The sequence below is a fragment of the Bos indicus genome, chromosome X (genome assembly GCF_029378745.1).
Source record: "Bos indicus isolate NIAB-ARS_2022 breed Sahiwal x Tharparkar chromosome X, NIAB-ARS_B.indTharparkar_mat_pri_1.0, whole genome shotgun sequence".
In the NCBI taxonomy this organism is placed as follows: Eukaryota; Metazoa; Chordata; class Mammalia; order Artiodactyla; family Bovidae; genus Bos; species Bos indicus.
This window is the reverse complement of record NC_091789.1, coordinates 137,735,747-137,742,732: the sequence shown is the minus strand read 5'-3', so window position 1 is coordinate 137,742,732 and position 6,986 is coordinate 137,735,747.

The window sequence follows — 6,986 nt, the reverse complement described above, 5'->3', positions numbered from 1 at the left end:
TTAGCAATAACAAAGGCTCTTCTGGGGCCCCTTCATCCCATGGTCCCATCTTTAAGGACACACATAAGTAAGGACAGATTTTCTGTGACACCCATTAATGTCTGCTAGTAGTTCACTGTTACGTATTATGGTTGATAATTAAACATTTGTGGTTTCACTAGCTTGGGCTTTATAAGACCCATGGGTAAATTTAAATAACCACCTCACCTCTCAATAAATTCTACCTTTTAATGTAACAGAGGGGATTGGCCTTTGGCTTTAGCATAAATAATCTCATGTATTGTTACAGGTATTGTAACTGAGCATTAGCTAACTTTTCTTTCTATTTGGATTTCCCTGGAACCTTCTTGCCCCTGACCTTTCATGCTCCCTTCCTTCCTTGATTGCATTTGACTTCCCTTTCTCTGCTGCTGCTGCTGCTAAGTCGCTTCAGTTGTGTCCGACTCTGTGCGACCCCATAGATGGCAGCCCACCAGGCTCCCCCGTCCCTGGGATTCTCCAGGCAAGAACACTGGAGTAGGTTGCCATTTCCTTCTCCAATGCATGAAAGTGAAAAGTCAAAGTGAAGTCGCTCAGTCGTGTCCGACTCTTAGAGACCTCATGGACTACAGCCTACCAGGCTCCTCCGTCCATGGGATTTTCCAGGCAAGAGTACTGGAGTGGGGTGCCATTGCCTTCTCCGTCCCTTTCTCTAGGCCTCCCTAATCACTCCATTTTGTTAGTCTCCCTCTAGATACCTGTTACCCCTGGGGGAGGGGATTTTGCTTCTTTTTCTAGCCTCACGTCTCCTGAGCAGCAGCGCTGCATTGCCAACTCTCCCTAGACCTCTGCTCTTGCCTGCCGCCGCCCCAGTACCTCAAATCCAGTAGGGTTAGCAATAAGAGCACCATCTTTCCCTCCTCGCCCGCTGTGCCCAGTTCTGTTTCTCTGTTCAGGGATTCATCCTCGTTCTACCATGAGGTAGACTATTCTACCATATTCTCTCACTTGAATTATTGGAATTTCATTTCAAACTCCACATACCCAAATCCAATCTACGGATTTCCCACCCAAAACCTTTTCCACACACAGCCTTCCCGTCTCAGTTCATGGCAACTCCATCCTTGCAGTTGTTTAGGCCAAGAATCTGCCAGTGTTCCTTGACTGCTTTCTTTCACATCTTACAGGCTGTGTCCCCAAGATACAGCCAAGGCCCAACCACTTCCCACCACGTCCACTGCAGCATCTTTAGTTGTAGCCCCTGGATTATCCTGAATGGGGTCCCTGCTTCTTTCTTACATTCTGGTCATTTTCCAATAGGGTACCCTGAATGACATTTTTAAAATGTATTTCAGATTAAATTCCTCCTCTACTCCAAAAACTCTACTGTGTCCCCACAGTGGGGAACCTTTACAATGGCCTAGAAATCTGCTTAGCATTCATTACCTCTGGACCCCATCTCGTACTGCCTTACTTCTGCTTTGCTGCACTCCTGCCATATTGGCCTCCTCACTGTCCCCTGAATGTGCCAGACAAGCTCCCACCTCAGGGTTTTTGCACAGGCATTTCCCTCTGCCTGGAATAACCCTCCTCCTGAAAGCCATATAACTAATTCTTTCACCTTCTCAATAAGGTCTCTCCTGAGCAATTTCACCTTCTCAATAAGGTCTTTGCTCAAATTTCACCTTCTCAATAAGGTCTCTCCTGAGCAATTTATTTAAAACCCAACACCCCCTCCCCTGTAGCACTACAAATTCACCTTACCCTGCTCTACTTTTCACTGAACGTATTTTAGTTTAATTGTCCACACCGTTGCTATTTATCATATTTGATTGATGTCCTCATGAATGACAGAATAAGAGTGATGGATTGAATGGCTTTCCTGGCTCCCCTGTTTGCCTAGTCCCATCCATCCTGTGCCAAGCTGACAGAGTCATCAGAAACCATCAGTGCTTCATCCTGTACACATGGAATAACATCTGAAAGTCACCTTGTCTCTTGGAAATTAATATTCCCTTAATTAATCTCAAATCTCTATCCAGCTCTACCTTCCACTGTGTTCCCTGAGTATCTGCTTAGCCAACACCTTGAAAAATATTCATAGAAGACTTGGGATGATGGGAAGTTCTGATACACTTGGCTTTGTTACAAAAAAAAGGATTTGGGTTTTGTTTTTGTCTAAAAACACAAAAAGTAATCTTCAGAGTCAGTGTTCTCCTTCAGTGAGGTCAGCGGCATTCTTAGGGGACACAGGTTCAGCTCTCCAGACTACTACGTGCACCCCACCCCTGGGTGGGCCCTGGGAGACTACTGTGAGTGAGGGTCATGTTAGATCATCTGGAGCTCTCATTTCCCCCTAGCCCTAGACAGCCAGTGTCGAAGTGGACAGGAGACACTTCCTCTGGGCCATGTGTCATTAGCCTCAGTGCTGTTCCCAGACAGCACGACTGTAGCTTGCAGGGCAGTCCCCCTGGCCATGGCCCCAGCAGTCAGCCCCAGCCTATGATGTCAGCTCACCCTGGCCTCAGTGCTTTCCTGATTGCTCTCTGTGGAGCTAGACCAAGGATCAGTTACCCAGACTTCTCCAGGTGCCATGCCAACAGGCCTCAGATTCCCCACACAGCTCCATAGGCAGGGCCAAGTGTGTGCCCATTTTTCTGTACAATTCCCTCAGTCATCAGGCATGTCTGTGGCCTTGTCTTATCATGACCTTCCCTTTGAAGGACAAACCAGTATCTTACACTTGGCACTGTCTTCCTGGGCATTAGTAAGTGTCTTCTACCATCCAGATTTTAAGCAAGAAAGGAGTCCTTTTTCACATGTTTGCCCACCTCTTCTGACACTGAGATTGATTACTGAACAAACCCAAGGCTCTTCCCATTTCAACTCAACCCCAGTCGTCCTCTCTGGCCTTGGCTCTTAAGCAGTCCATCCATCCCCTAAATTTCCTTATCATTCCTCCCTGGCCATCTCTCTGCCTTTGCCCCACCTGTTAAAACTGTCTCCTGTGACCCATGGTTCCAGATGATACCTGTTTCTGAAAGTTAAAGCCTCTACCCTCTATGTTCTCACTGAATTAAGTCAGGGCTGTCATCAGATCTGACTTTGATTAAGAAGTATTTAATTATGCTAAGTGAAATAAGCCAGACTCAGGGAAAAAAATATTCTATGAGTCCACTGTGGAGTAGGCAAGTACATGGAGACAGAAAGAATAGAGGTTCCTGGGGGCTATGAAGTAGGAAGGAATGGGGAGTTATTGTTTAATGGGTACAGAGCTTGTTTTGAGGATGATGAAAAAGTTTTGGGTATAGATAGTGGTGATGGTTACACAACATTGTGAATGTATTTAATGCCACTGAACTGTATACTTTAAAAAGGTGAAAACAATATGTATATTTTACTCAATGAAAAAGTAACTTAAAGAGAGAAGTTATTTGTTTAAATAGTTTTTCTTTGTAGATGGCAAGCTTGTGAGAATAAGGAGAAAACATAACTTTATTATCTTAACCCAGCACAATGCTTTACATGATATAATCACTCATTATTGCTTCAATACAGGAATGGAAGTCAATGGAAAGAAGAGCAGAATTAAGGCAAGGTTTCCCCATATCTCTTAGCAATTTTGAAATTTTACAAATTGATTTTATCAGAGAGAATCCTATTTAGTTGGAATTACTTGATAATACTGTCTTAAAAAGAAAATAATGACATTAAAAATCATCTAAAGCTGCTTTGTAGTTTCTTAATTTTTGTACTTATATCATGGGTAGCATTTTAGCTAATTCAATTTGAGTAATAATAATTTTCATTTATGTAATACTTAACAGGATTTTCTGGGCTTTTCTCAGATCTGACACTATTTGAAGTCACAGAAAGTCAACTTCTTGTGCAGTGTTATTGAATGACTGTTTTTCCTGCTCCTCTGGTTCTGGATTCTTTCTTGCATAAATTGAAGGACGTACATTAAATCTTAATCTTTTTTGTTTTCTTTGCGGCTGTGCTGTGTGGCATGCAAGATCTTAGTTACCTGATCAGGGATTGAACCCATGCCCCCTGCATTGGGAGCCTTAACCACTGGACTGCCAGGGAACTCCCTTCAGTCTTAATCTTAAACATTTCCATTCATATACTCCTTTGACCCTGGTGACCCGTGATTATAGATTATGCTGTTTCATGCTAGACACAGTCTTATAAATTAGAAGCATAAAGTTCTGAACCTGAGCGCTAATCCAAGATTAGAGTGGAGATATCAAGAGAGAAATGAAGTATTTACTTTAAGGGATAGGTAGGCATTGAGAAAGTATCTGGTTACTGGGCTGTTGTGCTGTTTTTAAGTTTAAAAAATTGATAGTTTTCATATTCTGCCAATAAACTATTGCCAAGGGCTATTTCATACAGATAATTTTCATGGAGAACAAACTATGAATTTGGAGGATATTTTCCCTGGCTTCCCTGATAGCTCAGTTGGTAAAGAATCTGCCTGCAATGCAGGAGACCTGGGTTCGATCCCTGGGTTGGGAAGATCCCCTGGAGAAGGGAAAGGCTACCCACTCCAGTATTCTGGCCCAGAGAATTCCATGGACAGTCTATGGGGTCACAAGAGTTGGACACGACTGAGTGACTTTCACTTTCACTTTCATATGGAAAATAAAATAATGGATAAGTTTCTAAGATTTCTTGGATTTGTTTCAAATAATTCAGAGAGGGAAAGTGGTGGGTTGGACACAAATAAAACTTGCTTAGCCACCAAGAAATAATTGATGAAACGCAGTACCAAGTACATAGGTGGTTTTATTACAGTATTTTGACTATTTCTATAAGTTTGAAGTTTTCCAAAATAAAAAAACTTTAAAAAGCAGAAATAGATTCTGAATTGATGTGGCAAATTGTCCACTCTTTAACCTTGCTCAGTTAATTGTTAATGATATTTCAAATATTAAGATTTTTGAAAATAAGGTACTCATTTGACTCAAGGCACTATCAAGATAATGTCTTGAAATTTCATTATCAGTCTCTATTTGAAATCGTGTCAGACTTTGCATATCTTAAATAAGGTATATTTTTACATACCCACGCCCTTAAAAATGTATATATGCAAACATACACATAAAACTATGAACAAAAGTGATTTTAACTTGGTTTGAGAATATCAAATATCCTCTGGCAATGCAGACACACTTTAGGTGTCACTGGCCTAAAGACACTAGGTAGGGAGCTAGGCTTGCAGGAGAGGAGCCTCCCTGGGAGTCACGAGCTCCCTATCAGTCTCCTTTCCTTTAGACCATGCACCTCCACTCCCTTAGTTTGGTGTGTTCATTGGCAAAGTGATGTGTACAACAGAGGGCATGGCCCCGGGCTGAAAGGCTGGCTTGTCACCACGCTGTGCTTCATGTTACAATACGGGTGTGGGCACATGGTTTGTGGGGAGCCAGTTATAGAGATCTGTCTGGAGCCCTCACTTGTGCTTTGCAGGGCAGTGGCAGGAAGTAACTCTGTTCTCTGTGTCCTGCGTTCACTGGACACACCTTAGGTGTGATTTTCTTTCCTTTCCCTTGGGTGCAGCCTTGTCTCCTCCAGCTCGGAGCTAGCAGTGACAAGGGCAGCAGTACAGGCAGAAAGGCTAGTTCATGGCTAATTAATTGCAGTGAAGTATATGAACAGAGGGAGGATGAAAGGAGAATGTGTCTCTCCTTGCTCAGCATCGCTTGGGGTCATGTGCTTTTTCTGTATCTAACACTCTTCTTGGGGAAACATGGTATGAATGAATAAAGTTCAGGTCAGTAAGTGACATGTCTTCTTGTCCCCTCAGTTTCCCTTTTGGTGCCTTTGCACCCCAGTCAAGGCCAAATTGCTGAGAGGCCTCCTTTGCCAGGAGAAAGCAGACTCAGGAGGTACCAATACCTGCTGAGAACTGGTTTGGTGTGTGTTTTCTTTCCCATATGATGTGCATAATTTTATTGAGGCAAAATTCACACAACATAAGATTAGCTATTTTATCTTTAATATTTTGGCCACAGTGCGTGGCCTGTGGGATCCCAGTTCCTGACCAGGGAGAATCCAGGTCCCCTGCAGTGGAGTGAGGAGTCTTAATCACTGGATCACCAGGGAATTCCCCAAATTAGCCATTTTAAAATGTACAATTCAGAGGCATTTAGTACAGTCCCAATGTTATGTAACAACTACTTCTATCTAGTTCCAAAACAATTATATCACCCAAAAGAAAACCCCATGCCCATTCAGCAGTTAGTCCCCATTTCCCCATCTGCTCAACCTGTTTTCTGTCTCTGTAGATTTCCCTATTCTGAGTATTTCATACGAATGAAATCATACCATACATGACCTTCTGTGTCTGGCTTCTTTCACTTAGCACACTGTTTTTGAGGTTCAGCACATTATAGCATGTACGAGGACTTCATTCTTTTTTATGCTCTACTTCATCTTTACTACCTCCCAGCACCCAACAGAGTGTTTAAGAGTAAAGAAATGTTGAAATGAAAATGTTTACTGGCAGAATTCCCAAGCTGTGAGGTTAGGTTAGGTTCACATATTCAGGAAGGTTTCTCTTTCAGATCAGGCAGAACTATGGGAGTCCTTTGGGTCTTACATGTAGGGATATGAGACCTACCTCTTTAAAGGACACACTAGCATTTAAAAGTGTTTCAAAAACTACCCATGAGTATTTTCAGGGGATATATCTTGTTTTTTTTTTTTTTTTTTAAAGCAGTCCAGATGCAAATTAATTTTTTTTTTAAATTCAGGCTGCCTGGAGGAAACTTTAATCTTTGGTTTCTCCTAAATATCAGAACCATGCTGGACTATTAATCTGGATTTCAAGGAGTAAATTTTTGTTTTTAAGAAACTGTATTGTTATGAGTCTTTCATTTTGTGGATTAAGAGAGTCCTTTCTCTGAGCCGCTAATATTTAGTAACCCTAAGGGAAAGGCAAGCCGCCTGAGTCAGTCATCTGGACCTGCCAATGAGGTGAACAATGCATTTGAGGAATAAAA